This window comes from Triticum urartu, chromosome 2A (assembly GCF_056163025.1).
Source record: "Triticum urartu cultivar PI428250 chromosome 2A, HENAU_Tu73, whole genome shotgun sequence".
Lineage (NCBI taxonomy): Eukaryota > Viridiplantae > Streptophyta > Magnoliopsida > Poales > Poaceae > Triticum > Triticum urartu.
Window position 1 is genome coordinate 21,100,148 of NC_141874.1, and position 8,776 is coordinate 21,108,923.

Below are 8,776 nucleotides of genomic sequence, written 5' to 3' on the forward strand. Positions count from 1 at the left end.
CCACAGTACGGTATGACAACAGTGGATCTAAACAATCTTGGGTACACAGACGAACCATTCGTCCTAGCCAATGATGTGGCGCAGTTATTGTCCGAAACTTTGATACTTCGAAAGTGATTGTCCATTTTGTACACGAAGTACATCAAGTTTTTGTCGTAACCCTCTCTACTTTTTGGAACATGCTATGTGGGTGAAATGATGATACCATGCCAACTTTCAACCTTTTCAAAGTTCATTTTAAATGCTTTCCAATTTCAGAGTCATTTAGCTCAAAGAATGAATTAATAGCAAACAGTATGAACTACAAAACTTTTATGAAAATAAAAACAATCAATTAAAATATTATGTTATGATCAACTAAAATAAAACTATAATATTCTTCAATAGCAAAAAGAATATAATTTTTGTGACCTAAAATCAAACTATAAGTATTTAATTGTAAGTATAAATAAAAAATAAATAGCAAAAAAGAAAAAAAAATCTATTTTTATAGTAAAGTTATTCATAAACTAGTGATTCACACAAATTTTAAAAAATACAAATGTAAACTATTCAAAATTTTAAAACTAATGGCACTAACAAAAAGTTTATAATTTTTGTGACCTAAAATCAAAAAGAAATCACTAAAAAACTATAAGTATTTAGTTGTAAGTATAAAAAAATAAATAGAAAAAAATTCTATTTTTATAGTAAAGTTATTCATAAACTAGTGATTCACACAAATTTTAAAAAATTCAACTTTAAACTATTCAAAATTTAAAACTAATGGCACTAACAGAAAGTTTATAATTTTTGTGACCTAAAAGCAAAAAGAAATCACTAAAAAACTGTAAGTATTTAGTTTTAAGTAGAAATAAAAAAATAAAAAACCAAAAAAATGTAGAAATAAAAAAGAAAAAACCAAAAAATGCCACCTACTGGGCCTCCACGGCCTGAATACGACTAGAAACCCTACATGGGCTAGGATTCAGGCCCGCAGAAGGCCCAATAGGCCCACAGGCAGTAGCAAGTTTAGGCCCGAAAGCCTGCATAAGAGAGGAGCTCGAATGGGGAGGCACACGAGCGCTTATAAACAAGTGCCGGCGCCCTTCAGCTAGCGATGTGGGACTAAACTTTTGGGCGCGGGGCAGCACAAGGCCATTGGTCCCGGTTGGTGGCACCAACCGGGACTAAAGGGGGCATTGGTCACGGTTCGTGGCACCAACCGGGACCAATGCCCCCCTTTAGTCCCGGTTGGTGGCACCAACCGGGACCAAAGGGGGGCATTGGTCACGGTTCGTGCCACGAACCGGGACCATTGCTCTGGGTATATAAGGTAGAACTTGTGAAAATTTCGCCAACCGCTCCCATTCGCCCCTGACGCCCCAGGCTGTTCGTCATCGTCGTCGCCGCCCCGAGCCCGTCGTCGCCCGCTCCCCGTCCCCGTCGCCCCGCGCCGCCGCAGGCCTTGTCCCCATCGCTGCTTGCGCCATCGCCGGCCTCCTCCTCGTCGCTGCGTGCGCCATCTCCGGCCCCCTCCCCGTCGCCCCGCGCCGCGTCGCCGGCCACCCCCGCGCCGTCGCCCCTGCTCCGCCCGTCGCCGTCGCCCCTGCCCCGCCCGTCGTCGTCGCCCCGCCCCGCACGTCGCCGTCGCCCCGCCCCGCCCGTCACCGTCGCCGCGGCCCGCCCGTTGCCGTCGCCCTGCCCGTTGGTCCGGCCGGCGCCCCTCCCCTGTTATATATATATATATATTATATATATTATATATGCTTGTGTATATTGCCTCTTTGTGTATATTATGTATATATGTATTGTGTATATTGCTTCTTTTCAGATTTTTTTTCATATATATGTTTGTATTTTGTATTTTTCTTTTTTATAAAAATGTATATATGTTTTTATGTTCTCTGTGTATATATGTTCATATATGCAAAAGTTAGGTTTAAATATTTAGAAAAGGATTATCTATATATGTTCTCTGATTTAGTACATTTTAGGTTACTTTCATTTTTAGAAAAGTTTTATATATTTAGGAGAGGAAAAAGGAAAATAAGAAGAGGAAAAAGGAGAAGAAGAGGAGATGAAGAAAAGGAAGAGGAGAAGAAGAAAGGAATAGAGGAGAAGAAGAAAAAATAGAATTTTTTTTCTATTTTTTCTTCTTCTCCTCTATTCCTTTCTTCTTCTCCTCTTTTTTTCTTCTTTTTTTTCTTCGATCTTCTCCCCCTCCTGATAGGAAAGTTTTATATAGAAAGTTACAGTTTTAGAAAAGTTTTCTATATGCAAAAGTTACAATTTTAGAAAAAGAAGGATAGGAAAGAAGAAAATAAGAAGAGGAAAGAAAGAAGAAGAGGAGAGGAAAAGAAGAGGAGAAATAAATAAGAAGAAGAAAAAAGAAGAAGAAGAAGAGGAGAAGAAGAAAGGAATAGTGGAGAAGAAGAGAAAATAGAATATATTCTATTTTCTCTTCTTCTCCACTATTCCTTTCTTCTTCTTCTCTTTTTTCTTCTTCTTTTTTTTCTTCGATCTTCTCCTCTAGCTATTCCTTTCTTCTTCTCCTCTTTCCTCTTCTTCTTCTTCTTCTTCTTCTTCTTCTTCTTCTTCTTCTTCTTCTTCTTCTTCTTCTTCTTCTTCTTCTTCTTCTTCTTCTTCTTCTTCTTCTTCTTCTTCTTCTTCTTCTTCTTCTTCTTCTTCTTAATTCTTATCGGGAACGAGGGTGTCGAGGATCTCCGAGGGGTCGAGGGTCGGGAACTAGGGTAGAGGGTCGAGGGTCGTTAAGGGGTCAAGGGTCGAGGGTTTCAGGGTCGAGGGTTCGAGGGTTCTATAGGGTCGAGGGTCGAGGGTTCCAGCAGGGTCATCTAGGGGTCAAGGGTTCCAGGGTCGTCGAGGATTCGAGGGGTCGAGGATCGCCGAGGGGTCGAGAGAGGTTTCCTAGTGTCGAAGTATTGAAGAAATCCATGCCTTCATCATTAGCCGGAAGTAACCAGGGCATGTTGGTACGAAGTTTTGCAAAGTTGTTCTGGAATGGAGTCCCGGATAGAATAATCCGCCTTTTGGTACGAATTCAACAAAGGCCTTCCAAATAGCGATATTCGGAAGGCTCTTGCTGAACTTTGTACCAAAAAGCGAATTATCCTATCTGGGACTCCGTTCCAGAACAACTTTGAAGAGCTTCGTACCATCATGCACATGTTACTTTCGCCTAATGATGAAGACATGGTTTTGTTGAATCCTTTGACACTATGCAACCTCCCGACCCCTCGGCGATCCTCTCGAACATGAGAGGAAGAAGAGGATAAAAAAAGAAGAGGAAGAAGAAAAAAAAGAGGAGAAGAAAGAATAGAGGAGTTCTTCTCCTCTATTCTTTCTTCTCATCTTTTTTTCTTCTTCTTCCTCTTTTTTTTATCGGGAACGAGGGTCGTCCAGGGACATAGATTTAGTGTCGTCATTGTCGATATATACCCCCTCCCGATAGCTTGCTATGATTAGGTAGCTAGTTCTACGTTTGGCACTAATATATCCATCTGTCATGTTTGAATAATAATTGCCATGTTGTAAATATTTGTAGAAACTATGGACACCGCCCGAGACGAAGCAAAAGAAGCGTTGTTGAGGGACATAATCGCAGAAGGAAGTGATGCCGTCTCGTTGTTTCTCAACGACACCGATGGTCTGGAAGGAGAGGGTGAACAAGCTGGCTACGGTGACCTAATGCCGGTGCAAGAAGAAGAACATGAGGACGGCTCCGGTGACCCAATGCCGGTGCAAGAAGGAGACCGTGATGACGGCTCCGATGACCGAACCGAGTCCGGCCAGGTATATATATTAGTTAAGCCTGTGCTGACTAGCTGATTGATGCATTCATTGTTTTGGTATGTACACATATTCATTAAGTCTTTGTTCTTTTTTCTAGCCCTCCGGATCGAGCACAACTTCGGTAAAGAGATGAGGCCCGAAGAAAAAGTTGAGCTCCGATGAAAAGTTAGAGATCATAGCAATCGCGCCCGATGGCCAACAGATTGAACCCCTCCGGACAAAGAGCGCATTCGTTGCTCAGTGCGGGGTTCTGGTTAGGGACAAGATCCCGATAAGCATCCAGCAATGGTTTAAGCCGGCCACAGAAGACCCTGAGGTGTCTTATGTCAATGATATGCAGAAAAATGATCTTTGGACTGAGCTGAAGTCAAATTTCACCCTACCCCCAGAGGATGATCCGGAGAAGCCAGTTAAAGAGCAATTAATCAAGTCTTTTGCTCTTAAGAGGATGGCAGATCTATTCAGGAGGTGGAAGAAAGAGCTGAATAGGTTTGTCGATAAAAAAGAGACACCAGAATTCAAGGGCAGATATGGGAAGATCAGAGGTCATTGGACCGCATTTGTGGCCCACAAGACATCGGAAAAGAGTAAGAAGATGTCGGCGACAAACAAGAAAAATGCTGCGAAGAAGATGCTTCACCATCACACGGGGTCAGGTGGCTACCTCGTAGCCCAGCCTAAGTGGGCCAAGACTGAGAATGATCTAGTTGCTAAAGGGATCGAACCAGAGACAATTAGCTGGCCAGACCGTTGCCGCACTTGGTTCGTCGGGGCTGGCGGAACCTTGGACCCTGTAACAGGGAAGTGCATTTGGACGAACGATCAAATGGACATACCAGTCAGGAAGCTTAAGTAGTATATCGAAGCAGCGCAGCAAGGGAAGTTCTTTCCAGACAGAGAGAACGACGAGCTCTCAATGGCCCTCGGGAATCCTGAGCACCCTGGACGGACACGAGGCACGCCAGGCTCCATTCCGTGGAAGGTTGGGTTTCCGAACGCAGGCGGTTACAAATCCCATGAGAGGAGGAAAAAAGTGCAGCAGACCCAAATGCAGGCGCTGCAAGCAAGGGTAGACGCGATAGAGGAACGAGAAGAAAATCACAGCAAACGTACTGCCGAAGCTTCCCCCGAAGCTACCCCGCCATCTCATCGCAGAAGCAGCGTGGTTTCCACCGAGCTGCTTCAGCCAGAGCATGCCTTGACGGCTCCTGCCAGCTATCCCGTGGATGCTATAACGGAGTCTCAAAATTGCCACCTTATGACGCAATGGATGAATTTGAAGGTCAAGGCGGCTGTTGGCTCTGTTTATCCTACTGAACCCGGCGCAACTTTTCACTGTCGGCCGATTCCAGAAGGATATGCTAGGGTTATGGTGGATGAAATAACAGAGGGATTTGAGGACCTCCAGCTTGACCACCCTACCGGTGAAGGGGAGACTCGGCTGGGGTCTGCTCTGAAGACTCCATGCCTATGGCGGAAGGAGCTCATCAACCTTCCGAACTGGACGCCTCCGCCTCCTCCTCCTCCTCCGGCAAGTCAGGGCACTCCGCCTCCTCCACCGCCTCCTTCTCCGGCGAGTGACGATCAGGGCCCTCAGCCGGATCCTTCTCCGGCGCGTGGCGGCACTCCGCCTCCTTCTCCGCCTACGCCGACGCGCCCGAGCAACCAGCCTCCTCCTTCTCCGCCTCGTCAGCAAGGGCGGAAGAGACCTACCGCCGCTCCAGCTGCTCCGGCGCGTCGTAGTCCTTCTCCTCCGCCTCTTAAGCAAATAAAGAAGACAACCGCTCCGTCTGCTCGGTCGGCGTCTAGTAGTACAACCAGAGGCGGGAGGACATACAGATTCGGTCCTTCTCTGAAAACTCCAGAGAAGTTACCATACGAGAGGACCCCGGAGGAGAACACGAAGATCGCGCGAACCGAAGTGGATGACTGGTTTCAAGGGTTGAAAGCAAAGAGACATCCACCTCCAGAGGAGAAGGTAGATCCGGTGAAAGTGAAGCGCACTCTGGCTGCCCTGGCAAAACCACCCAAGTCTCCGCCGAAAAGCAACTATGAGCGCATTATTGCAAAGACATGGGCCGAAGCGGAGCGGTCGGGAAGTACAGTCAGTGATCAAAGGCTGAAAGAACGACGAGCAGCTGGGAAACAAATTGCCCAGCTCGGCGAACAAGCGAAGCAATCGTGCCCCCCCCCTCAAGGTGCCTAGCGACATCGTCAGTCCGAGGATGGTGCCCGGTTATGGCAATGTTGACGATTACCTGCCTGACGATGTACTTTATGATCCCATGGAGGTGCAGATACACAGATACGAGTACGGGAAGCCTCTCATCAAAGATGAAAAATCTTTAACAACGATGATGCGAAGAACATGATTGGTACTTGAAAATCTGCAGAGAGTCTGGGAGGAGGAGTACTTTGTATGCGAGAGTTAAACCGGAGCATGACCTCGTTGGAATTGAACCGTTGCCTATTCCATTTGAGGAGTTCTATCAGTTTTTCAATCAATTGGCCCTCGATAAAACAACGATCACCTGCTACTGTCTGTAAGTACTACTACTTCTGTCATTAAGTCTCTCTATATAGCTTATCTCTTTCATTTCATGTATTTATAATTATCCTCATTATATTATGCAGAATGAAGATCGCCGAATTGAAGAAAAGATAAATCGGTGATATTGGGTTCGTTAACACATATCTCATAGATGCAACTGAGGTTGAACATCGTCCTGGAGATACCGAGGTCAACTTGCTACGATCATTCAAAAAAAATGAAAACAAAGATATAATACTCTTTCCTTACAACTTCAAGTGAGTGTTACTGTCTTGTGCATATTCGGTTTTCTTTATATATTAGTCCAGGTTATAGTAATGTAATTGATGAGTTATGCATGCGTGTGCAGTTTTCACTATATTCTCCTAGAGATTAGGCTTGAGCAGGGAGTAGTAACCGTCTTGGACTCTACACGAAAAGATCCCAAGGAGTATGCGGACATGACTGAAATCCTCAAGAAGTTAAATCGATTATTATCCACCATATCAGCAACTTTGTTCATTTCCTGATATCAAGTAATTGTTTTCTTTGTCCGGCAGGGTTTGGAGAAAATTCACCAGAAAAGTTCCGGGACTGCCGAAGGAGCTGGAATTTAGACACCCGAAAGTAAGTACTATAGTAGCATGTTCCACGCATCTCCTAGTGATTCAAGCGCTAGTTTCATCAATACCATTTAGCATTCTTGCTTATCAGTTTGATTGACCTCTATTTCTTGTAAAGTGGTTGTGGCAGGAAAAAGGGAATGATTTTTGTGGATACTACATCTGCGAGTCCATCCGCCACACGACCTGTGAGCGGGGCGGGTACTCTGACGAACAATATGAAGTACGTAAATAACAACATTCACAATTTTATTTTATTACCATCATTTGTATTGAGTTTCATTCATTCATATATATATATATATATATATATTGACCCCCTTCTTCAAATTAGATGTTTCGGAAACGGGATGAACTCCTAGCACCAGCTCGCATGCGAGCAATTCAAGAGGAATTGGCGGCATTCTTTCTTGACCAAGTGATCGCTGAAGACGGAGAATACTATGTGGACCATGAGTCCATATGATTATATTTGTAAGAGATAATTATTGTATATATGTAGCTGGTAGTGTCGGATAGATATACGAGAACTTGTTGTTCGACCAATCTCTCGGAGAAGGAGAGGTGGTCGATATCACTTCTCTCTGTATGCATATATGTTCATGACGATCTTCTGTTTCCTTCGTTTGCTAACTAGCTATTAGCGTGTCTAATCCTCTCTATACGTATGTATAGTACGTAGCGTCGACCAAGCACGGACGTAAGAGAGGACACTTCTCTCTATTAATTATAGCTAGCTAACACAATATATGAAACACCTAAATTAATCCCCCAAAACCCCCAAAACCCCCCCTTCAAAAAAAACAAAAACCCCAGTCACAGAAATGCTGACGCGTGGATGCCTATTGGTCCCGGTTGGTGCCACCAACCGGGACCAAAGGGTCTCCTGCCTGGGCTCTGCGCACTGCCCACGTGGAGGCCCATCAGTCCCGGTTCTGGATTGAACCGGGACTAAAGGGTCGGGGCATTAGTACCGACACTTTAGTCCCGGTTCAGGAACCGGGACTAAAGGCCCTTACGAACCGGGACTATAGGCCCTTTTTCTACCAGTGATCACATGTGCCACATGTGCCAAAAATAACATACACACAAGTACCATATCAACGGGGCGCGGCGTGCCGCCGCGCGAGCTATGCTAGTAACATTCTATTGCAATTCAAAGAAAAAAAAGGATGGAAGACAGAGGTTGACGATAAGTTTTCCGCTATTTTAAAGGTACATCTTCGTACAAAATACCGTTTTAATTTTTCACTTAACCTTACCTCAGTATCAACAAAACTGTTTTGACCGGTATTACGGGTAACTCATGTTATAGAAAACATAAAACAGTTGGAACTTGAAGCTGTAATTAATTGGCATGCTCATGCCTCATATATGTCGAGCTTAAAGGAAAACTTTCTTTTACTAATTACGGTAACTAATGATGTACTATCTCCAAAGAAATCATCAAATGAACGGTCCATACAAAGACCTACAAATTTCAAATATATATAGAAGTAACTCGTACTTTCTATGAGACCATGTATCGTTATTTCATTCAAATAGTTCTATTTCATTCTCTTGAATTTTCTTAATAAAAGGAGAGTTTTCACCAGGCCAGCAAATGATTTGAAACGAGATGGATGATGTACTACACTTTTTAGTCCTAAGAGCATCTCTAGCAGATCCTGTAAAATGCGCTACCGCAAATTTCATCTAAGGGATCATGTAAAATGAATTTACGGTACCGCGGAAGGCATGGCAAAACAGATCCAATATATGATACTGCATAATTTAAACTTCAACTTCATGACACGATAGTTCACCGGAGTTCATCACACATTCGAACACA